We start from the raw sequence: 26,476 nt of genomic DNA on the forward strand, positions 1-26,476 counted from the left end.
ATCTTTCATATTGATGCATTGTTGTATTTGTTTTGGTTTAATTGGTTTATTTATTATTAATGTTTTGAAATATGTACTGAAAGCTTTATTATAATACACTTAGATTAACACTATACTATACTTAAGTTGTTTGGATAGCCAAATAGTACCTTGTCTATTCATATTTTAATTACATTCTGGGAAAGAACTATCAATGCGCAAAGCACATATAGACATAGACCTAAATGACTTGAGTAGTCCCAGTACAAAGGGGACGTGCTCATCTGCTCCTTTCATCATGGACACCCAAGTGGGACACCTGAGCAATTCCCTGGACACAACCTGTTTCCGACAACATCCCATTGTCCCGAAACCCCCCAATCTCGTCTTTTTTTGTTGTCTTTCACATCATGAATGAATGTCCGAGCAACCCTATCCACGCCTTTCGTTGTTGTTAAACTCAAGGAAAACAAACTGTGTTTACCTTCTCTCACTTTCCCATTTCGACTGTACAAACGAACAACTGCAGTGCGTTACAACTGCAATAGAATACAAATAATTTTAGTACTTTCGATAAAAAGTGTTTTAAAAGCTGTTATACATATATAACGCTATCTAAGGGCATCCTGAATTAAACGGGACACGCACTACTTATAATACAAATACAGCTGTTTCACCAGTGCGCCTCAGCTTTACGCACACACTCAATCTCAAAACTAGTTCACAAAGTATACTTAACTTCAATCTTCGTTAATAAACACCAATACTTGTTTAAATCCAAATTACAGATTCCTCTTCTGGAAGTTCACCGGGTATCCCAGTTTCCAAGTTTACTCCCATTTCCACTGTGAAGATTTCTGCTGGAGTGCGTGACAGGTCGGCCAAAGCAAAGCAAGCACAGATCCTGTAGTCGCGTAGAGTTTCTTCAAACGCTTATTTTCAACGATCCCTATTTCAACATATCAGACAGCATACTTGTCCTCCGTTGAATGGTGACTTCTGTAGTGCGAAATTAAGGTCGTCCGAGCCCAATAGCCGAAACGTTATGTTGCGCCTCCCCGCGTGGTCCTAGTGCCTCCGGATGCGGAGATACAGCAGAGGATGGTGTGAGGTCCAAAAGCAACATCTACAGTATGTATGAATACTCAGGTTCATCTTCACTACTCCTGCTCCCCAATGCAATTCCTTTAAATGAAATGAACAAACTTGCCTGCAAACAGAGAATTTATTCAGGGCATGTCTTGGCACAATTTAAGATATTCCTGCCTGTTATTAAGCTGTCTATCAAACATAAGCGAGAGTCGTGTCTTGAGGATATGCATTCCTTCTTAGTTCACTTAAATTGCGCTACATGCCACTCAATGCAAGTACAAGCACATGTACATGTGTTTAGGTAATTCTCTTTGCTTATGTTACAACCTATGGGTATGACTGATCTTACCTGTTAAGGATTAAAGAGGCTGAAATGACCTATTGTTGCAGGGTTTGTCTTATGGTGGGACGCATTCCAGAAATACTTGGGTGTGTTGCAGTCGTGATGGCGTCTTGAGCCACAGTGCAAGCTATAGTATAACCTTCTGACCTTGATCTTTCTCAGGCACTGACGCCACTTGTTCCAACTTGCACAAAACTTTTTCTCTTCAGAAAAGCTCTTGGTCAAAGATTTCTGTTTGATGCACTGCACCAAACACTGGGTTTTTAATGCTTGAAATACACACATATAAGGAGTTTTCAATGCCATGTGTGTGATGATTAAAGTAAAGAGGGGAAAATAACTGTTAATTGCCTTTGTTTAGGGTATCCGTGGGGGCTAAACCCGGATTACTAAAGGGACTTGGCCGAAAAGAGAATGAATGAATGAATGAATGAATGAATGAATGAATGAATCCTCTGAATGAAATAAATTGAACATCTAAAAACATCTAAAAACAATACCAACACTGAAACAAATTTCCCATGCTCCTCATCTGATGGTCAACTATCGCTGTAGCCACTGTGATAGTAGCCTGTTTCTCTTCATTTTGTATGTTTGGTGATTGTTTGTACTGTTCTCCTGTTGATGGTTGGGATGTTAAGGGTGTCTATGTTTTTATGTTCTGCAAAGCAGGAACCAGGGGCCTGTTATTTGTACGTGAATTACTCAAATAGCTGGATTTGGTTATTGATGATTTAACATAATCCAGGATCGTTTCGTTCTTCAAAACTTATCTGAGAGTTGTTGTCATAGAAACAGTTCTGGTAGCTCAAACCTGCTCGGGAGCAGTTTTATTTTACAGAAACAGGGTTAGATCGGCTCATTTAAAGCAAAGGTAAAACTGAAAGTATGCACTGATTGCTGACATTTTCTTACATTATCCATGTGAGCAAAATTACATAAAATTCATAGTAAATGGTTTGTTTAATATGATACGCAATAACTTTTCACATTTGTTGTGAGCTGCAGGCTTTGCACTTTCACGTGTAAAGAGTATGTAGCAACTTATTTAGAGCAGATTGTCTTTATTATAGTAGCCTATAGGCCTATTTAAGTTTCTTAATTGGCATAAGGAATTTAAATGTATTTTGCATCAAAAAAGCATTTTAATATTGGTAAAGGCATCTGCAACTTTTGTAAAACATTAAATCACCATCATATTAGTGGTTAAAATGTGCATGGCATTAATCATTATTCCTATATAAAAACAAACAAACAAACAAACAAACATAATAATCTTTCAGAAATTCTACAAAAGCTGGATGGATACCTTTAAATGGTAGGCATTTGTAGTAAAAAAAAAAAAAGTCCATATTATTAAATGTCCTCTTTGATCCCCTTTTAGAAAACCACCTCGTTTGTGTACTTTTATTTACTAATTTACTAATAATTGTAATTTATATTATTATATTTTGTACTATTTTTACTATTACTATAAAGTTATCCAGAGATAAGTTATCAAGATTAAAAGATCCAGGATCTGTCAAATCATCTTAGATCATTTAAGCGAGGTCCGAAAAACGGACCCCTGCTTAAAAAAAACAACAGTCATGCTGAGCAAGGCCCGATTATCTTTTAATATTTTCCCGTTTAAATAATAAAAACTAAAATTAAATATAGTTTGTTTTCTTACTTTTTTTAACACTGAGACTAATAGGGTCTCATTTTTAAAAGCCCTGAAACTTGATTATTAATGTTTGCATTGTGAGGACCCCAAAATGCTGGTGTTGTTTAAATTAACGACAGAAATGCATTAAAACAATCTGTTTTTATCTTAAAGCAGAGCTGTGCAAGCATATTCTTAGTGAGCAAACAGTATGGATAACTTTTAATTTTTCATTGCAAAAGCAGGCAAAACTAGTGAAGTTGCAACCATATCACAACAGTTGAGTTTAAATCTGTGAAGGAACCCCTATGGCACTGACTTTATTTGCATCCTTTGATGGAAAAATTTCCCCTTTTGCGCTAACTATGAGTTCAAAGCCTCTCCCACTGCAAATTATCCAGTGCTGCAGTGAAAAAAACTCTAAAGGAGAGAAGACAAGAATCAGTTGTTCTGAAAATAGACAGCCTGCTGAATAGAGAAAAGGCCACAGAGGCGCAGGACTTGAGCTGAGCTGGAGGTGATAAAAGATCAGCGTCGGAGGAATGGACACACTTTCAAAGGCCCCTCCTCAGGCATGAGGCACGAAGCCAGGACAGGTCAAGAACAAGAGTCCCACTGTAAAGAGAGCTGGGGATTGTCCAAGGTAGCGGATTCCTGCCGAGTGAATGAGCTTTAGGCTGCTGTTTCCAGTGTCCTAACCCCTTATCGCTAACCGTGAAAGAGCATAGCAAATATCAGTGACTTGTCAGCTACAATGATATCCACTTGGGTCTCTGGTGGATTGTGATGTTAAATAAGATATATGTGTGGAAGTGTCTGAAAGAAAGGAGTCGGAAGCAGACAATGAGAAGAGCGTGTCAGTGCCAGCACACGTCAACAGAATCTCGCTCACCCACCGTGACACTCGGTGTACTGCATGATACCATCATAGAACAGTGTTTAGCTGTGGTTTCAGAGATTTTGAGTCTCAGAACCCCTACTAGACTTTAAACATTCCTTACCCAAGTGTAAAACCACAGCAAGAGAATACAGAACAGGAGAAAATAACAACCATTACAGTTCTATTGTATTAAGACAGATGCATCCATGCACCAATATGACCACTATTCATTTATTTTACTTCGGCTTAGTCCCTGATTTATCAGGGGATGCCACAGTGGAATGAAGTACCACATGACAAACTAAATGCAGTAAAATATGGACTAGCACAACTGCTCAGTTTTTTATATGTATTTTAGACACAACTTTAACCCAACAGTTTGTGATTGCATCTTTGTTTTCCAACATGGACTTTATTTCACATTTTACACTGCAATCAGAGTTCATCTTTCTTGCACTGCAATCAGAGTTATTTTTAAGATGTCATGAACAGCAATCTGTTTATCAAGATTTTAAAGTATGTAATATCATAGAATAGGCATGGTTAAATAATAAGTCTTATTAAATAATAAGCCAAGGTTTGGAAATGAATGCCCATTGCTCTGATTGGGTAACAGTCTTGAATGTTAAAATATAGATGTGCTGTGATGTATTCTGAAAGCAATATGGATACTTTTAAATAAAACCTAGAAATTACTTACTAGTTGTGTATTCCTATAGACTAAATGCTTAAAATGCATGCGCATTCCATTTTCCCATATCATGTTTCTGTATTTTACACCGAAACTACACTGGTGTCGAATTTTAAAACTTGCTCTTTGAAGCTAATTTTCATGAGTTTGGATGTTCAGCTGCTGAAATGCTCTTGTTTAAATGGCCAAAACGCATACATTGCTTTTCTGTTGAAAACTAACCGCAAAAACATACAGTGTGGTATAATATTGCTAAAGCAGCTGTTGACACGGAATTGAACCAGATTTTGATAAAAGCCCAAACAATACAAAGTTACAAACATAAAAATAAACAAAACAAATCAGAAAAATCTGTTATGTGTTATAACAATGAACTGACATAAGGAGAAAGTCCTCAACTACTGAAATGTATTTAATGCTTTATATAAAAGGCTTTTTGGTGATGGCAGCTTAAAGACGCCTCTCATTTGGAGAATGAAGTCACATGAATTGCTCTGGTGTGAGTTTTTCACAGACTTCAACAGTGTAAAACTCTTGATGGTTCTGTGGGTCTCGTATATCAAATCTGTTTTTTATTTTGTATTTTCTATTGGATTCAATTCAGGTGATTGGTTGGGTCATTCTACAGCTTGATTTTCTTTCTCTGAAAGCATTTGAGAGTTTCCTTGGCTGTGTTTTGGATCATGCAGAAATGTCCACCCTGGTTTCATCTTCATCCTCCTGGTTCTGTAGATGTTGGACTGAATTGTATAAATCAATGACGAAGTGCAGAGGGTTGCTGAAGAACTACTGAGAGATTTCAGTTGCTCTCTGGGCTTTCATTACCTTTCTGCACCTCTCTTTCTTCATGTGTTCAATACTTTTTTCCTGTGTCATTTCATTTTATTACGCATAATTAGATTTGTTTTCTTTGCATGTATGGATTTCGTTGGTTGTTACCAACATCTGGGGAAAATTTTAAGTCAACAGCACTTTTAGAAAAATGGTGACGTGTTTAATACTTATTTCTCCCACTCTATGTTATTTTTCATTTGGGCCTGTGTAAGACAAATCGGTACTGCCTAAAAAGAACATATTTAATGTTATCATTAACATTCTGATCAGTAAAATTATTAGCAGAGAAATAATTGATTATTTTTGCCAGCTCATCCACTTCCAAATATAACATTATCATTAAAGGGATGGTTCACAAAATAAAGTATCTTTACTCACCCTCAAATGGTCATAAATCTTTGCAATTCTTTCTTCAGTTAAACACAGATGAATATTTAAAAAAAAAAAAAAACTTGTAACTTTTGATATCAAGGAAAAACAAATGCTATAGAAGTCAATGTTACAGATTTTCAACTTCTCTCAAAATATCTTCTCTTAAATAGGTTTTAAACAAGTGAAGGGAGGTTAAATGACAGTTCTTTGTGGGGCGAACTATCCCTTCAACACTTTTTTTAAAAGACACTTTATCAGTGGAATTTGATAAAAATAAAGATATTAATTAAATTTTGTAGCACATTTTTGGTGTCTGTTTTACGTTTATTACTGAATTGTCACATAAATAAGTAAAAAAAATGCAATTCTTTTGCAACCCTTTTCCCTCAAATTAAAAAAAGGAAAATGTAACTATTATTAATGGCACATGCCTAATTCTAGTGATTCAAAGATAAGCTGTATGTGGGACAGATGATTGCCGACTTTTTGTCTTGTACTGTAAGCTGAGAAGCCACAGTACTTTAAAGAGTATTAAATAACAGTCTCTTTTAGGGGGCCACGCTTTCTTCTCTCCACAGGAATAAAGAGCCAGACCTATTCAGTGGCACTCCTGTAAAATGCACTGTGAATGAATGTATGTATGAACTCTGTGTTACATACTCAGGTGTGGTTAGTGCGTAGATTCAGATCTTTTAGGACACTATACAGAAGTCCCATTCTCTATCAAACCTTAACTCCCATTACACTGAGACTGTGTACAGAGGCCATTCAACCAAATAAGTATTGTTAATAAGATCAGAGACTCCCTCTGTACTCTCTAATCCAATAATTGACTTCTAGTTCGACCCAGTGATTTGGACTCACAACAGTGCAAAATGCTTTTCATAACAATCGTCATTGTGGTTGACTCATTTCCACAGCAAACTGCTGGTCGACTCAAATATTGAGGCAGACGATGCATAATGTGCATGGGTAATTTCCTTAACAAGAGCTTATGTCAAAATACAAGGGTACCACTTTAAAATAAGTCCATTACTTAATGTTAGTAATGTATTCACTAACATGAACAAACAATTAGTAATACATTTATTACATATTTGTTAATGTTAGTTAGCAGCATTTAAGTTAAATAATGTTAGCTTATGTAAACTTACAGTCAATGTTGGGGGTAACGCGTTATAAGTAACGTGTTACATAATAATATTGCTTTTTCAAAGTAACAAGTAATATAACGCATTGCTTTTAAAAATAAGTAATATTATTTGAATTATTTTTAAACAAATGTAACAGTTTTACCTTACTTAATTTTACCTTGCTTGCCTTGCTTAATTGGCTTTTACAAAACATATTGCAGAATAAAAAGTACCTAAGTCAGGTTGAACCACAAACTCAGTGAGAGAGCGTGCTGCGAGGGAACAGACAGCTTTTTTCACAGCAAACGAGTCTGTGTACTGTTCTAGTAACTGAATAACTCAGGATATGGGTTTATTTAGAGTCCAAAGGGGTATCCAATATGTTAGTACTTACTGAAGGCACAAACCATTTCACAACAACTCCACTTAACGAATGAACTGGTTCAACTGGCTCACTTAGAAGATCCGGTTTAAACAAACGATTCATTCGCGAATCGCTCGTCATCACTACAGACAGTCAGAAACAGAAACTATGGCAGGCCGGAGATTTCTGCAATGGATTTTTGTTATTTTGATCTCCTCGAAGAAAAGAAGTGGATTGTTGTTAAGTGTAGATTGTGTGCAAGTAAACTGGATGAGAAAACACTAAACCTGCACCCCACCTCCAGCTAAACAACAAATGATTGACATCAGTTTACGTTCTCCAGGACAATTAATTCAACTAAACTAAAAAACTAGTTATTGCTTTTATTATTGAGGAGATGCAGCTACTGTCTAACGTTACTGTAAAAACAACTACGCTTTGTAACAGTAAGATTTATTTCTCTTTTGGGAAACGATTTGTTAAGGCCACATAAAGAAATTTTAAAAATCTGTTTTTGCCTTATGAAATTATTTCTTGTTAGTACTCATAGGCTTTATTGCAGTCTTTATCTCAATTGATTTTACTTTTAATTTACTTAACTAATAACACAAAACATTCAAAAGTAGCAAAGACATTATACTTTGCATGCTGTCATTAATCTGTATATACAGTATGTAACGCTTTGGGCTCAGAAAGTTCTCAAAATATAGTTTTATCCTACATTTTTTAAAGGAAGATTAAGGTGTAGGTTATATAGGTTGCTGTTAAATGCAGAGCTTAAAAAAGGTGAAAAAACACCTGCAAGTTCTGAAAGATATCAAAACCCAGCAAGGTAAGGAAAAGCAATGCAAAAGTAACTCAAAAGTGATACAACACATTACGTCCCATAAAAAAGTAACAAAATAATGCAATTAGTTACTTTTTTGGGGGAGTAACTCAATATTGTAATGCACTACTTTCAAAAGTAACTTTCCCCAACACTGCTCATGGTGCATTAAATAACGTTAATGAGCACAACTTTGGATTTTAATAATGCATTAATGCATTAACTAATAATGAACTATGATTACTAAATGCTTTACAAGACTTAATGTTTGTAAATACATTAACTAACATGAACTAAAGAACCATTATTCTAAAGTTTTACCAGTGAATGGTTTTTCAACTTTCTGTTTTAAATGGCCCAGCATTGGGAGATAAAAATATTATATATATATATATATATATATATATATATATATATATATATATATATATTTTTTTTTTTTTTTTGAGATCATAAAACTGCAAGCATGCTTATTATAAAATGACAAAAAAATGCCATTAAAATGACCCTGTGGTGGCAAACAAATTGGGGAAAAATATTTACATAAAAAATGTGGGATTATTAAACTGGATAATATAATAATAATAATAATAATAATAATAATAATAATAATAATAATAATAATAATAATAATAATAAAATCAGTAATTATTATTTTTAACTGTATTAGTTTATCAATAAAATGAAGTAAAATTTAAAATGGATTTAACTGGTCCTGTGGTGGAATTGTTTTTTGTTTTTTTTTACATAATAAATGTAACATAATAACATAACATAATTACATTTAACTTAAAAAGTTACATAAAATTAAATATAAATAACATAAAAAATAACATAATAAATAAAAAAAAGTTTTTTACATAACATAAAATCATAAAACTTCTAAAATGTGTAGGGAAAATGCATTTAAATGTAATAAATCAGTGACAAAAATGACTTTGAAAAAAATGCTGACTGCCTATTTTGTCTCAGTCTTCTGCTGTTCCCCTTCAGTGGCTCCTGCCTCTCCTCTCCCAAAACACAGCTGTCCACCTTGACTCTGACCACTACTGCGCTACACGGTTTCCTCTTTCTTCCTCTCTAACCTCTTCTGACAAACTCTGCTTCTGCTCTCCAGGAGCTTCAGTGGGGTACAAATCCAAACACAGTATGAGCTCATTCACAACATGTCAGTTCAGAGGAGTGAGCAGAAAATCAACATTAAAACACATCGTTTACAAAAATAGAACAAAATATTCTTATCGCAAAAACATTGTAGCTGGCTCCAAGAACTCGGCTGTTCTGTTTTTTCGATTTATAAATGTTATTAATAATGACTTTTTCCTGAACACTTTTTTTTTTTAAATAGTAAGCTAGCTGTTATCATATGTAAGAGCTTTGGTCATTAAAAATCTTTAGAAGCGATTCAAGATAAATAACATGTTTCTAGCTCTTTCATCAACATGAGTACCAGATTAAACCAAATATGAATGATGTTTCTTCATTTTAATAATTTAATTTCAAGAACAAAAGTAAAAGAAGCTAAACCAGAAATAGGCCGCACTAAAATGATGGAAATGAATGCTTTACCACCATGCTGGAAAAATGATTGTTCTCTTGGTGATTCGTGAAGCCAAGAAAAAGAGGCATGTTTTACTGAACCAACCCGCTGTTTGCAGCAGAAATGTCTTAGATAAATGTTTATTTTTCCCACTACAGTAGCCGTGGAATAAAATAAAACACATTTTATGCAGCACCTGAAGCAATAGTTCACCTGAAAATGAACGTTCTGTAATCATTTACTTCAATGTTATTCACCCTGGATTATTATTAGGAAACATGTTAGATACAATGAAAAATCTGTTTTTTACTATGAAAGCAAAGGTGGGTGGTCATTTATACAGGTAAACTCTAAGAGCGAAGCTGAAGTTTCATAAAAATCGCAAAAGTCGACTGACTAAAATGTCTCAGGGTCTGTTTAAACCTGGTATTTTTGTCTATCCGAGCACAACGCTAATACAGTGTCACTGAAGTCTGAAATGTCTCAAATTATAGTCAAAACACAACTGATGTGTTGTGTAAACTCACGCGTGATCAGAAAAACTGCAGTTTAGTTAGGACATACTGTTGGTCAGAATTTTTAACCCTCCAGATCTATGTTTCAGTGAAGTGTTGGTGGTGTTGGAGATTCTCAGCAGTGTTTTGAGTGTGAACAGTGATAATGTGAGTCCTGGCAGACAGAGACAGCTGTAGAGAGTGTGTGATGTGACTGCTTTGCAGATGTTACCACAGACACACTCCAACACTCATCTGGACGCCTGACCTTGTGACAGGACTCCCGGAGAAATGGCCACTTTAAAGTGCTCCACGTCAGCCTTGTTCGAATGGGTGCTGTTTTTGAAGCCATACTGAGAAGAAACATTTATATGTGCTATAAATTGTGCACTGAAACACTGAGAGGTTTTTTATCAGACAATTGGGGAAAGGGCTTCCCAAACAGCTGAGTAAATAGAACATTTTGGAGTAATCATGGCAGATTAATGTAGATATTTAGGAAAATAGTCCTCCACTTTAGAACGTAGGGTTCATTTCTGGTTCAGACTACGAGGAGGAACAATTATGGGAGAAAAAGAAGAAAAAATAATAAATAGTCTGTCAGTTTCTTCAGCCACATTCAGATGCCCATTTAAGAAATACTCTGCCACACAAAACTTAACTTAAACAAATGAATGAAAAAAATTCTTATATCAGTATTAAATAACATGCATTTCAATGTTGCCTCACAATTCAGAATTTCAAAATATGAAGACAGAATCATATAAAGTCATATTTCTAGGATGTAAACTTGGAATTTCCACAAGAAATTTAAAATTAGTTCATACCTTGCAAATGTTTTTCTCAGAAAAGCAACTTTATTTCTCACAATTCCCAAAGTCAGAATTGTTATATTTCATATGAATTCACATTTGCAAGAAATAAAGTTGCAACTATATATATATATATATAAATGACAAGATATAAAATTATGATTGTGAAATGAAAACTCTGAATTTGGAAACAAACTGCAAAAAAATTAAAAATAAAAATCTGAACTCTGTGTTCATATCAGAAAATGTTTCCCAAAAGTTCTGACTTAGTAATCTAAAGTTCTCAAAACCCTTCTTAGAGGTAGGAATACGCTCCCGTGTTCATGTGTTAAACACATAAAGTCTTTAGTAAACAGCAGGCAGAGGCTTCAGTGTTCTTGACCACATTCCTGCAACAGAAACTGATAACACATTGAAAGGCAATCAACTGAGCTTACTGCTTTAACACGGCAGCACTATAGTCATGTGGAAGAAGAGAGCAGTAATCAAGCTGTCTGTGTGTTCAGATATGGCACACAAATGGCCACAGAAACACAAAGTAAAAAAAAAACTGAGGGAAAAAAATCTGTTTTTAGGCTCTCCATAAACAATCTCAAAAAACTGTGAGCCTCATGGTAAAACTCAGTAATACTTCTCTGATGCTCAGATGTGAAGCACATGTGATTTTCAGACAGTGTCTGCCAGAATAAAAGTCATTGTGACTCTGGTTTAAAACATTCTCTTTATTTTAAACAAAGTATTTAATCAAGCTGCAAAGCCGTTTGTTTGGAAATAAAGTGGCATGTGACAAAACAAGGATAAATACATTTGCATGCAGAACATCATCATCACACCTTAAACCCTGCCTACTGGCATTCAGTTGTTTAATGGTTGATGCTTGCCCATTCTTGATGTGAACATCAGGTGTACTCTGAGGCAAAGATGCCCAAAGTAGAGCCCCCAGACCAAACTTGGCCCATTGCAACCTTTAATTTGGCCCACTATCCCATCTGAGAAGAGAGTGAAAAGGACTGAGGTGAAGGAGATCGTCATTTCTAATTAGATGAGCTGCAAAAAAGCTAACTTAAATGAAATGTTTTAATTAAATGTTGTAAATGAATCTGATTTTTAAAAATGTGAATATTGTCACTCAACACATAGAGGACTATGCAGTGAGCAAATCAAGGCAATTAGTGTAACTCCATTCTCTTCTAAACGAGATTGATTTTGTTTTTACTGTAATAAGTTCATTATAAAATGTCAAAAATATTATGTCGTATTAGTTCATATAAAGCAATGTTTTCTTGTTATTTTTAAATAGTATTAAATAAAGTAGGAAAATAACTCATGGCAACTATACTTACCTTCGGCCCACTAGCCTCAAGCAAGCTTGATTTTTGGCCCTTTCTAAGAAAAAGTTTGGGCACCCCTGATCTAAAGCAAATACACCTACTAATCACTGATGTTGTGGAGAGAGAAACTTTTGTTGAAAAATGAAACAGTTATTGTATTGGATTAGCAGCAGCATTGCAAACCATACATAAATAATTCAATAATGCCAGTGAATGATGGTTGTCAACGTTAGATCTCATGAATAATTATGAATAAATCACAAAACTCTGTCATTTAGTCAGAAAACTACTAAAAACTGGCACTTGCTGGGAATGATTTGAATGAAGGTATCATATTCGTTCTTTTAATCTGGAGTTCATGATGGTATTTATTGTGTATTTGTCATGCACCTATGCTGCTTTTTCCAAAAACAAATTGTGCTTTTTAATATCCTAATGTTTTGATATCCAATGCCATATATGTTAAGTACGGTGGGAGCAGTGGGAGAGTACTGATGTAAGGCAACCATTGCTAAATAAATTTTCTTTTTTGAGCAATATGCCAAACAAACACAGGCTCATTGAAAACACGTCCCACAACCTACAATCTGTGAAACAGCAAAACTATTAAAATGACTTTTTTATTTTTTTATTTTAAATTTTAGGTCAATTAATGCTACTAGTGTTCCTTACACACTAATGACAATTACAGGAAAACACTACCGATGAATAAAGGATTATTTACTTTGCACAACAAATAAATGCCACAAAACAACTTAATAGTATCTATGATTTGTAAGCAAATATTTACCACACGTGTCTGTCTCTAAATGGACAACTTTTCTGGCATGGTCAGTGTGCTTGGTAGCTCAAGTTTTACAATGTTGTACTTGTTATCCAGAGTGCTCAAGAATAATGAAGCATGCTTCCACAAAAGAGTTACAAAAGTAATGTAAAATAAAGGTAAAACTATGTGGCTTGCTTTTAAAAGCACTATTGGTTGAGTACAGGTCAGTGGTTCGCTAGGTCATCTGTATGACAGGCATTCTTTGTACAAGAAATGTACATTTAAGACATGAAGCATACAACGAAACTGAAAGATTACCCCAAGTAATGTCTTTATAATTTATGATTTTATAATTTTATAATTTTGAATTTGTCATCTGAAATGTGTAACAATGTGTATTTTATGTTGCAAAAATGTAGGCTAAAGCAGTGTTTCTCAACCACATTCCTGGAGGACCACCAGCTCTGCACATTTTCCATGTCTCCTTAACCAAACCCAGCTGATTCGGATCATCAGCTTATTAGCAGGGACTGAAAGACCTGTAAAGGGTGTGACAAACAAAGGAGACATCCAAAACATACAGTGTTGGTGGTCCTCCAGGAATGTGGTTGAGAAACACTGGGCTAAGGTACATTTTTTCTAATAAATGTGGGCTGTTTTGCATACTTTTTAATTAATATTATGTCAAATTCAAGAAGCATAATAAAATATTCATGCCAAGTCTTGTACTAAGATTTTTTTTAAATATTTTAAGCCACTATTGAGCAAAACATGATATAAGTTTAATTTAGGCCTGAACTACCTGTGTGAGTGAATGTTGAATTCTCTTTCCCTCTGTATTTTAATCACACAGCTAAGCTGAACAGCAAACAGGGTTGTGTTGGGATTAGATAAGAATGACAATAGCAGTTTGCATGCTGGGAGTGACCGGAGAAACAGGCTGAAAGCCACTTGAGGGAACAGACTCATGTGGATCTCTGTCTCCACAGCTGGATTGTTCTCGAATGACTAACACTAAACATAAACCACTGCTCGTGATTAGAGCGGTCGTCCTGAAATACGAAACAAAGTATGTGGCCACAATTTCACTTTTCAAAAATAAAGTCCTTTATAAGCCTCAGATTTATTTTCTGAGCTGTCAGAATGAATATATAACGGTACATCCAGCATACGCTTGTGAATTAACAAGACGACAAAGAAACAAACAGAACAAAGAGCTTTTGATTCCTGTGTTTTTGAATGTGATTTCTAATCCAATACAGAGCCACATTTGAGCCTCCCAGTGCATTGCAGTTGTCTGCACAACCGCAGTTTTCCTTCACCACAGCTCAAACTAATTATCAGACGTACTTCACAAGCCAAACAAACTGCAGCCTGTCTTTCGTCTCTGATACTGTGTAATGAGACATTTCCCCTTTGACACTTTACAGCAAAACAAACACAACTGCTTTCCCTTGTACATTCACTACAGCTCTGAAAGGTGTTCACACTTGTTAGCTGGCGTGGATAAAAAAAAGCAAAGCATTCAGCGCCGATTCACAAAGTGTTTTTAAGACTGATGCAAAATACAATAGAAACATAAATGTATATTTTGCCAACTGTTGCAACTAATGTTTATTTATTTTTGTTGTGCATTGTATGTGTTTTATTCCTTTTCTTTTTTTCTATCGCCTTCTTGTGTTGTTATTTCTATTACCAAATGCTCCCATGTTGATGTGGTCCAGGTTCTGATTGGCTGCTGTTTGTGCAGAGCTATAAAATGAAACTTCCGCCAGAGTTCGAGAAGTTAATATTTGGTGCAACAGTTGCTGGGAGTGAAGAGCTCCTGGATTTCCCTACCCCTCCGGCCAATGACCAAACTTTATTATTGTCAAAATTAGGGATGTCCAGATCCAATCACGTGATCGGAAATCAGGCCTGATCACACGGTTTCAGACTTGACCAGAATTGGACGTTAGCTCCTGATCAGGACTCGAATATACATATAAGGTGGCACAGAGTTAGACCTCTTTTTTTACTTCACACAGAAACAGCAAAGCGTGCGGTATGATATTACTTTGTTGCAGAGACACTATTGGTTAAATGGCGGCAAGATAAAACACAGAAACAGATTGAAGCGGAAAGCGAGGGTATGTCTGTGGTCTGGAGATTTTATAAAGTTGATCACAACATTGCCAAAGCAAACTGTGAGATATGTAAACTTGAGATTGCCTGCTGGGTATTTTAAGCTGAGGTGTTATTTGTTTTTATATTTGATTTTTTTAATAGTCCAAAAGTGAAGAATTTATGGTATTTATTACTTGATTGTTCAAGCTACCGCACAGAAGTGTTTGCACACAGAGTTGTTGAACGTTAAAACAGGGTGAATTAAATAAAAAACACACTTCACTCTTCTTTATTCTTTATATGTATTATAGAAGTATCGGATTGGATTTCGGTATTGGCAGATACTCAAAATCAAATGACTCAGACTTGAACTCGAGGGCAAAAATATCTAATCTGGACATCCCAATAATCAAAATGTCCATGTGCAACTTTGAGAGTTTGCGCTTGTAGGGTTGGCCTTCCTATTTATTTTGATTACTTTTGACTTTATGTTCTGGGAGAAATTCAGCTTCTTTTTATTTGTATTTTAAAACTTTACCAACGCAATTTCATGGCAATTCGTTACTTTTTAATTTAGTTGCCAATTCGTATGAATTTGTACAATCTAATTTATACAATTTAGTATGATTTGCTCATCACCCAATGAAAGTTGGGTTTAGGGGCGGGGTTGGGTGCCACACCTCCTTTTTTATATTGTATATTTTCGTACAAGTGAATTCTTTATATTTTGTATAAATTAGCCACATACACTGCCAATTAACGATAAATATTAAATACTTTCATTTTCTTGTGAGATCAGGCTGGATTTACAGCTTATTTAGTTTATTTACTTTTATTTTCTTAGTTTATTTGCAGATTGTTTTGTTTATAATTTTGGCCAGGGGCCACCCTGAAGAGATGCTCATTTAAACTGCTACTTTTACCTACAATAAATGCATTTAATTACTGTCAACTGAGTGCCTGCATTTGGTTGTTGACCGAAGGGGATATTTTGCATAATGTAATTTTTTTGCTTGTTTATTTCTTTTGGGAAATCTGCCACCACAACCTTATTTCCTTTATTATGCCCATGTAGTTGTTTTCCCCTAGACTTGGGGCATAATACAACAATCTCACATAGCATTAAACATGCTTGTTTTATGAACATACGTGTGATGGTATTTTTAATCAGTCAATTTATCAAAAAAAGATCTTTAAAATTGTGTCAAAACAGAAATCGAAATATATGAGGATCTGCTGCAAGTGTTTCAACATTGTCATATTATGTTTTAAATTGGGACATCAAGTCCTGTTATTGGTTTGTTAATATGTCTTTGGACTGTGATGTGCTTAAATTTAATTGAACCAATCCAGAGCTAACTTGGAAACAGACTGAGATCAATGTTTTTAGAGGGCTTGGTCCGCTTGTGTACCAAAGTGGCATAGTTGTTCAAATGAGCCACAGTAATAAATCAGTTCATTTTAATCAAACCAAACTTCTCAAGTTTCCTCAGACTAAGCACTGGCATGTCTTAAACCAGACAAAATTATAATACAAAGTTTTAACTTCAAAAGTTCAAAGTTCAAAGTTTTAACTTGTTTATAAGCTTGCAAATTGGCTGTTTTTTTATTATCTATGAAGCACATATTAATGCCATTTTGCATCACCACAATTTCTAACCATTAATCCTGTCCCATTGCTAAACTCAACCTTTACAACATCTTTACTATTAATAAGCTTTAATAAGAGTTAAGCATTAATATTTATAAACGCTTACTGAGGCAAATGTCAAAGTTAAGTTACTATGTAATCTCCTTCCTAAAAGCCTATTAAAAACAAATAAAATTAACGCTTAATAGCAAGGCAGACTTATTTAACTTCATTCAAAATGATGCAAAACTACTCAGTTCTGCTACAATGTTTTCTTCCAGCCTGAAGCATTTGGGGGACTTCTTCCTGCCAAAATTGTGAAACAGGAAAAAAAGACAATTGCAGAGAATGGATAGGACAGTTTTATGTTTTTTCACAGGAAAAAAAAACAGTGAGTCAGATGGAGGGAAGAAAATGTGGCTTCTTTTCCTGCTGCATTCTTTCCTTCATCAGGAATTCACTGAGGTTTTGGCAGGCAGCTTTTATTACTGGAGTCCATCTCCGTCAGTCGGGGAAGGACAGGCTTGTGAGGAGAATACTGGGATAACGGTGCATGAAACTGAGCTGTAAATCAAACTCTCTTTTCCATTTATTCGTAAATAACAGCCGTAAGACTGGGTCAAAGCAACCTCACAGCTCCTACAGCTCATAAATAATATTCTTCCAGATTTAGTTTAATCTGCTTTACTAATCTCACCTTTGGTATTTCAATATATTGGAGTAAATCCTGCCCTGACATGGTTTTTCATCCTCTGAAGTTGATTCAGCGAGCATCACTCCTTTGGGGCATTAACACCAGCAAGACCGGGCTCATCACTACAGCACTGTTAATGCACGTCAGTGTAGCAGAAGATCTCAAACATTTAGTGTCTGGCCAAAGAAAACATCATCCCCGTCCATGACAGCAGGAATCTATCTGAGAGAAGCTTATAAAAACAAAGCGACGCTGCTATAAAAGAGCGGATTGTGACGGCGAGTTTGTACCAGTAACAAAACCAACATCCCATCCCAACATTAATCAGCCGCATTTGACTCCAGCTCTGCGCTCTATTCAGGACATGAAGTACAAAGAGAGCAGCCGCTTACCAACCAGTTACACTTGCATACAGAGACTATGGGAATAAAACTCTTCAGGGCCTTCCCATACTTCACAGCTGTAGCGAGTGAGCGCTTTCCTAGACCGCACAACGGCTCTCTCAGGCTGATTAAAACATGCTTTGTGTGGTTCACTATGCCAACATTTAATCTGACTAAATCAAACTGTCAAAATTCTGTATGTATGATGTTTTAAACCGGCCAATTTGACCTCTACTGGTAGGCTCAGAAGGCTGTTATCATCCATCTACATGATTAATCAGCTATAGATCACACAAGGCTGCAGCCGGAAGTTAACAAGAATTATTTATTTGTTTATTGAATTTCCCATTAATTGTATTTTATTAACGTCTACCCCTACTGTCACAGTAATGTGAAATAGACTTGGATCTGGAGTCTTCTCTATTAGTGTAGCTGATTCTAGCCTTCTAAATCTACTAGTAGGCACAGAAGGCCCCTACTGGCCCATATATATCAGCTGATAACCACTGATAATGCTCATTCAATGGAGTGATAACATTCGACACGGGTGTTTTAAATAGGTAAGCATAAAGGGTTGTGCTTAAGCAGATCAAATGGAAATATGCAGAAGTCAACATTTGAAGTAGATCATCATCTTTCATTAAAACTGCCCTTAAACTATTGAACAACTCCCATTCTTGTCCTAGGACAATTTTCAAAAAATTTTTGTTATTTATTTTTCTCTTTGATTTTTCACTTTGACTACTGTGTGTATAGCAGCTTTGCAAAAATGACAACTACTGACAAATAACAACAAAGATTACATAACTTTCTGAGGTCTTTCTTCAAGATTAGCATTAAACCCCTGTTGTCAAGAACGTCATGATTTTGCCAATTAGGATATGATCTTGGATTAAAATCTATGTTGATGCTGGAACATTATTTTTGTTCAAAAATGTAATCCATACCTATTCCCTACCCATAAACCCACCCATAACTGAAATTATTCCCAAAATCACAGGGGAATATTAATGGGATAACAATCATGTGGAAGTTCATAAACCTAACCGTAAGTCTAAACTTTGACTGTAAACGTGTCTCCTAATTCTGATTGGCCGATCAGAATGTTGTTCCAAGATCAACATAGATGTTAATCCAGGATCATGCCCTATTGGTGAAATCAGTGTAGTAGTCACGCAAGTTAAAAGGCAATATTTTTACTCTAAAACTGATCAGGCAGACCAAACCATGTCATAGAGTTTCAACGGTATCTGGATGTAGCATTTTTAATGCAAGCTGAGAGTGCATCGCTCAGAGATGCAATGTCAGACACAATTCACTCAATGGAGCTAGTGATGTAAGCTTTAAATAATCTAGCTCCTGTCTATCTAACCAATCTTCTGTCTCGATACAATCCAATCCGTTCTTTAAGATCTCAAAACTCAGGGCTTCTGGTAGTACCTAGAATAGCAAAGTCAAGTAAAGGAAGTCGAGCCTTCTCATTTATGGCTCCTAAACTGTGGAATAGCCTTCCTGATAATGTCCGAGGCTCAGACACACTCTCCCAATTCAAAACTAGATTAAAGACCTATCTTTTTAGTAAAGCATACAACAACTGGATCACTTAGCAGTATGACAGATGAATGAGCTCCACGCAGGTTTCTGCATCTTGTTTATATACACGACAAACAGCAGCTATGCAAATTATTCTCTTTATTCTCTATTTCCACCTGGGGATACTCATCAAGAGGCCCTCAGACTATGCAGCGCCAATGATTCGATCCAAGACCAGCGAAAAGATGATCCCAAGGTTTCCATATCCTGGACCAGGCCGTATCTTGAGCAGCTACTGTGGTGGTCATGGAATGGAGCACATGAGACTGATTCCTGTGATGCTCCAGGGACAGACGAGTCTTCGCTGAGGTCCAGCTTCCAGCCTCCGGCGCCTTGACTGCAGCTCTGCACAAGACGTTTGGCCAGAGGAGAAATGGTCGTGCCCAACTGAGCCTGGTTTCTCTCGAGGTTTTTTAATTCTTCACTTTCGCTAATTGGTGAAGTTTTTTCCCCCTCGCCGATGTTGCCACTGACCATGGTGGTCTTACAGCGACCCAAACACAAAATTGTTCATAACTCCTAAACTGCTCCTTGCATAGTGGTCTATATTCTCAGCCGACACAGGAGGTCAACATGACGTCATTTTGTTTGGAAATTAAAATCAGGTTGATGTCCTAACGTCAGGCCAAAGTCAATGTCCAACGTTCATCTTAAATTCAACCAAATATCAACATCTAATTATATTACAGCTTGATGTGAGGACGTTATCACTATGATGTCTATCAGATGTTGATTTTTGGTTGCCATACCTGACGTCAATATTAAGTTGGCTCAAAGTTGGATTTTGGTCACTTTCCAACACAACCTAAAATCAACCAATTATCAACGTAATTTGACGTCATTATTGAACATCAAAACAATGCTGTCCTCAGACACTGGCTAGACGTTGAATTTTGGTCACGTGACATCACATCTTAAATATAACCTAATAATAATGTCTTATGACACTTTTCCTGCTGGGATATCACAGCCCAAATATCAGCATCAGTAGCTCAAATGTTGGTGTTTTATTGATGATTCTGCATAACCTGAAGATATTTTGAAGTATGCTGGTTGCTTTCACCCATTGACTTCTATAGTGAAGAAAAAAACACTATGGAAGTCAATGGGCAAGCATCATTTTTAAAAAATATCTTCTTGTGTGTTCAACTGAAAAAAGAAAATCAGATTGGATTTGAAGAAGTCAAGGATGAGTGTATTTACAAGCACAAGCAGAAGAAGCAGAAAATTATCAAAGATTTGATGATTTCAGAAACTGTTTGCCAGATTTCTCACCAATCCCAGCAGGCACAAGACATCAACATGACATCAGATTGACTTTGTACACCAAGGTCATGAGGACGTTGCATTTTGTTTGGAAACGATAGTCAAGTTGACGTCAGAACCTAACGTCAGGCCAACATCCAACCTAAGATCAAGCAAATTTCAATGTCTTATGATATAACAGCTTGATGTTGTGTGGACGTTATCACTATGACCATTAAAGTGATAACGTCCATACAACATCAAGCTGTAATATCATAGTATGACGTCTATCAGATGTTAAATTTTGGTCACTATATCTGCTAAATAAAATGTCAGTACTTTAAGATGTTTAAGATGTTGGCTCGTCGTTGGATTTTGGTCACTTTTCAACACAACCTAAAATCAACCAAATATCAATGCATTTTATTGTTATTATTGGATGACAAAAAAAAATGCTGTCCTTAGACGCTGGCTAGACATTAAATTTTGGTCACTTGATAACACAACCTAAATCTAACCGAATATTAACATCTTATGATGTTGTGTGCCTGCTGGGTCGTTTGAATCAAAAAAAAAAAAAAAAACCATGGAAAACTTATTTTGTGGACACCTGATTTATAAAACATTTTATTACAAACCTGGTAAGGTGCATGCTAAATTTCTAAATGCACAAACTGATTCACTCCGAGACAATTAAAACAAAAAGTTAATTGTGCTTGCCTATCACTAAACCTGATGTTTCCTGCCATAGTTTATATAAGAACTAATTAAATATCCATTGAAATAAACACGAGAAACATGGAAGCCATCTATAAGATATTAGACAGAGAAAGCCTTTGAGAGCTGTTTCCTCTTGACCGTTCTGACTTCATTCTTGAACTGTTATTATTCACTGTGACATTTTCATGCTATAGCTCTGGCCTATGAATCTTTGATCTGAAAACAGTCCCAGAACTTTTTCTTTTAATGGTGATCTGGGCCAGTGGTGCATGAGGTGTTGGATTTTTAAAAGGCCCACATGTCGTTAACAACAGACTCAAATGAGCAACACATATGAAAAATACACTTTCTGTTGTGCAATGTTAAACTTATATGATGCAAATGTGTGCAATAAATGTCCTCTTGTGTGTCGAACTTCATTTGAGAGCAGGCACAGCTGTAAACAGCGCTCAGACTCAAAGATCAGTCTTTAATTAAAAGCATGAGAGGCTGAGATGAGGCAGAGACTGAGCTACAGCTGTGTGTCCTCTTCTTCAACCTCTATCTCTCCGTTTTGTCCGATTGAGCGCAAGATCCAACATCCCGAGAGAGCCCAGTCTCCCTAATATTCTGCCAAGCACAGGCTAATACATCCTCCTTCACAATTTTCCCTGGCACGTCCTCAACACGGAATTCCCAGAGCCAACAGTTCGCAGATTGGAGAACAGGAGCTCCAACATGGCCAAAGACAAAATCCAGCTCTCCCTTCGACATCTATATGAGAAACGATGAAGATAAACGAATCATCTGCAGGACTTTAGATATTATGTACTGCTGCCAGTACAGCGTCTGGATTTATGATCCTGAACCACAGAGAAAGTCCAGTTCTGAGGAGCAAATGTGAAGCAGCTGCTATTACGCAATACTTCCGCAATGACCCGTGTGGATCGCCTCAGGGTGGCTGGCACAACCTAGGGAGACCGTAAACTACTGACCTCGCAGGTTCAATTCCATCTAAAGACTTCCTAAGCCAATCTAGAGTGAAGGTGTTGGGGATTTATGTGCATAGTTTTAAAGGGTGGTGAGTGAAGCGGACTCTGAAAGCTGTCATGGCTCACTTTTTCCAGATTTAAGGAATGAAGGAATATTCCAGATTCAATAGGAATTAAGATGCATTTGTTCAAGTGTTGATGATTATTACAAAAAATAAAAATAAAAATCCGTTCTTCCTCATTTTCTCAAAAATAAATATAAACAAATTTAATTCTGGGTTGTAGATTTTTATTAAAGACGCTTATAATGGAAGTGAATGTTAAAATGTATAAAAATTACAACAAAATGTATAACAATTACAACAACATAAGCAGTTGTAAAATCAGATAAATTAGGTTATAACAAACAAATAACAGAAAAATTAATCAAAATAATTTATAAAATAATAAATAAATAAAGGGTTATAATAAAGGGTTAAAGTTCATTTTCACAACAACATAGTATAGCCATCCTAGTGCTGTGTTTGATCCTGTCATTTTTCTGATGATTGATGCAATATCCTTCACTGCAATGCGGGATTCGTCGGCCTTTTGCTATAAAAGGAAGGAGCAGATAAGACTATTATGAATGGGAATTTGTCAGTAACTGCTACGGTTTGTATGGACCCGTTTTTTCTTCCTCCAGATCATAACATGTAAGTGATTGAAATTGTTGCCTCTGCCTCGTAGTTTGCAAAATATGTATTTAATAGTGGGTTGTACCTTGTAATTGCTCTACTCTGCTTGTAATCACTTATCTTTTAAACATTAGAGCTTGTACTGTATCTTTGAGGTCAAATCTTTATGAGGTTATTCACATATTGCGTCCAAAACCATGTTGAAAACACAACGTGTGCTTCTTTACCAATTGAAATGTGTTTCTTAACTCACGATCCTCTGCCGTTTGTCTTTGCTATGGCCACCATCAGTTGTTCCCCACATGTGCTGTGGTCAGTTTTCAAAATAGTTCAACTTTTGCCACTGTGGATTAATACTGAATTTGTGTCGTTGTTATTACTAGGGGTTAGGATTAAGAGTAGAGTACACTGTAAAAAAAATGCAGGGTTCCACACAATTCATTCATGTTGTCCAAACACAAATGGATTCAGTTAACTTAACACTTTTAACAAATTTATGTGGATTGAACATTAAATTTTGTTGTTCCAATGAAATCTCAAGAACTGTGTTGTTTTAGTTCATTTTAAATAAGTAGCTTGAAGGAACAAAAAATATATATATATTGAGTGTAATATCCTGGTGTTTAACTGCATTACTTTATTGCATTCCTGCATTGAACTCTCACATACTCTGTGCTGAATACTTCATAACCATGCTGGACGATTCTCTTTGTCTTGTGCTAAACGTAATCAACAAATCTCAACAGTCTGGGTCACTGGACCAATCAGCGCAGATTAGCATCGTGTTTAGGAGGTGTTTGGGATAAAAGAATCGCTGAACTAATCATATGGGAGTCACTGGGATAATTAGGTAAAAATAAATGCATATTATGAGACAATGAAAGTGTCTTTTGACCTTGCATGCATATCAGCCTGTTGGAGACCCCAAAACCAAAATAAGAATTTTTATAGTGCAAAATAGGGGCTCTTTAATAATAAAGTATTATGGTATTATGGTAGTAGTTATGTAATATATTAATTGTAGGCAGGTAATAAGCCACAAATACACTGTAAAAAATGTTAGTTTTCACAAAATTTCTTCAAGTTGTCTTAATAAGTTAACCAAATTTAAGTGGATTTAAAATAAGACAATTAAGTTTTACCAAACTCAAGAATTTTGTTGTTTCAGCTTATTTTTAATAAGTAGTTTGTACAAGCATGAAAAGAATATTTGAGTGTAGTGAAAACAGGTACTTAAACTAAAGTTTTGCCACATAGTTATATAACATTAAAAGCTTCAAAGTCATTAACCCAATTTTTATGTAATTGATATATTCTAGTTAGTTATTGGTAACCAATATTATCCTAATGTTAATGGTGTTGATCCCTTAATTGAACCTGTAACGTTGTATTGCTGCTTACTGAAATTACTGCATTTTCCTTATTAAGTGCAAAGCCAAAAATAGTTAAAATCCAAGGTAGCAAAGAATTCTGGCCCAGATTTGGCGTAAAATTGTAGCAAGTGTTCGTCTGGCATACAGTATGTGGGCCAAACAGGGCCCAGGTTTGGCAGATGTGGCACCTTCTTTAAGGCGACACAACAGACTTGGGCCAGATATCAAATATAGTATTTGGCCCAGATATTAAAAATGTATAAATGGGCCACGTAAGTTTGGCTTATCTTGACCCACTTTTAACCCTTTAAGTCAGGCCCGTGCAGAGACCGTCCAAAGGGCATGGGCAGGATAAATTTTTTTAAGGGGGGGGGGGGGGGGGGGGGGGGGTGCTGCAGATCTGCAGAGTGGATGCGCGCGTACTGAAGAGTGGTGTTACCGCGCGCGTCCTCAAGAGCGGTGTTGTCGCGCGCCTACTGAAGGGCGGGATCAAAGGTGTGCCGCGTCGCGGGGGCACTTTTGATCATTTTGGAAGGGCACTTTCTATCCAAGACTAAAAAGGGCATGTGCACTGCACAGGTTGAACCCTATGTGTGCACCTGCCTGCTTTAAGTTGCACTCCTTAAAAATAATTGTTGGATTGATAGTATACTGACACAACTCTGATAAAGAGTAATAAGCTATTAAAATAATAATGATATGGATAAAAGATCACCCATGTGGTTATGATGCCTGTGATACATTAAAATTATTTTGAGTAAAGAAAAAATTCTACCAATCAGGTCGCTATGAGAAAAAGCGCAGCCATAAAGCGAATTGCTTCATGGGTTTATCAAATTAACTGCAGTTGTGACACAACAACATACCTGACCCAATTCGGGCCCACTTATGCGTTATCAACTTGGTTGAGGTTTGACCCAGATAGGGTCCATGTTTGGCCTTTGTATGTAAGCCAGACTTGGTCCAATCACTGTTATTCATTGTGGCATGTGGACCAAGCAAAAGTTGATAGTCTGGGCCAGAGAGATTGTGCTATGTGGGATATTTCCTAAAAATCTACTGTAAAATCTGACAGTATAATAAGCTGGGCAGAAAAAAAAACTGACACACGTTTACATTTACAATAGAATAAACATCAGAAAGTGTAAAACTGCAGAATGGAGCCTGAAGCAAAGTTTGTACGATCCGACAGTGGCCTGTGATTTACAGCAGGGCGTCTCTGCTCTTTATGTGTCCATAATACAATAGCTTCCTCTGCGGTTTTAACAGGCAGCCGTGATGGAAGCAACACAACTGAACACCTGTCTGGGAGTGATCACATCTCCTGTGAAGGTGTGTGCACTGTATACAAAGGGACAAAGTGAAGGATGAACTCTATATCTTTGACCTTCACTTCAAGTTCACAATTCCCCCAGAAAGCGTCCATGAAACATTAGAGTGAAGCACGGACTTTCCTCATCTTCTTGGACGGTGATGAACATGAACTTCTGACACGCTCTTTCAATAGAGGAGTCGTGAATGTTCTGCCAGTAAATGATAAAGTGAGCTCAGTTTTCCAAAGCAGTCAGAAGGCTGGTCTGGACAAGTTTCACAGCACCCAAACTCAATCCCCAGATGGAGAATAAGCGGTCCCTGTGTGCTTATATTAAGGTGATCTTTAACATTCAATATCATACAAGCAAGGGTTTTGATGTTAAAAGAAACAGCATGATTTAGGAGCATAACATTTTACAGTTCATAACCAACATGTAGATATGAGTAACTTAGATTATCAAGGCACATTATCCGCCACTGAAAACTGCTGTAAATTTGAAAAAGCTGTGCTGGCCTGTGCATCTCTGAGTAACACACACTGTCATTTAGCTCAAAAGTGAATCACTGGTTTATAATGAAGCAAAGGATTCAGTGACTCACCCCCAAAAAGCTGAATGTCACCACATATTTGTGTGCTGATGTAACCAATCTGTAGAAAAACCAAACAT

At 36.2% G+C, this 26,476-nt stretch overlaps 1 protein-coding gene across 6 annotated transcripts in view; it reads right to left on the reverse strand.

Moving 5' to 3' along the window:
• Nucleotides 1–26,476, reverse strand: part of prss23 (serine protease 23) — a 47,477-nt gene that overhangs the window by 6,388 nt on the left and 14,613 nt on the right. For 2 of the 6 annotated variants that reach the window (XM_068213225.1, XM_073921486.1), the window contains exons 1-2: nucleotides 719–987; nucleotides 464–518 (exon numbers count right to left, since the gene is read on the reverse strand). The exons of 1 other annotated variant lie outside the window; for it this stretch is intronic. The gene's annotated coding sequence lies outside the window, so the exon portion shown is untranslated. Of the gene's footprint in view, nucleotides 1–463; nucleotides 1,009–26,476 lie in introns of those variants that run through there. 3 more of the 6 variants (XM_068213226.1, XM_073921485.1, NM_001423236.1) reach the window with 3 other exon arrangements.

Source organism: Danio rerio, chromosome 14, assembly GCF_049306965.1.
Source record: "Danio rerio strain Tuebingen ecotype United States chromosome 14, GRCz12tu, whole genome shotgun sequence".
In the NCBI taxonomy this organism is placed as follows: Eukaryota; Metazoa; Chordata; class Actinopteri; order Cypriniformes; family Danionidae; genus Danio; species Danio rerio.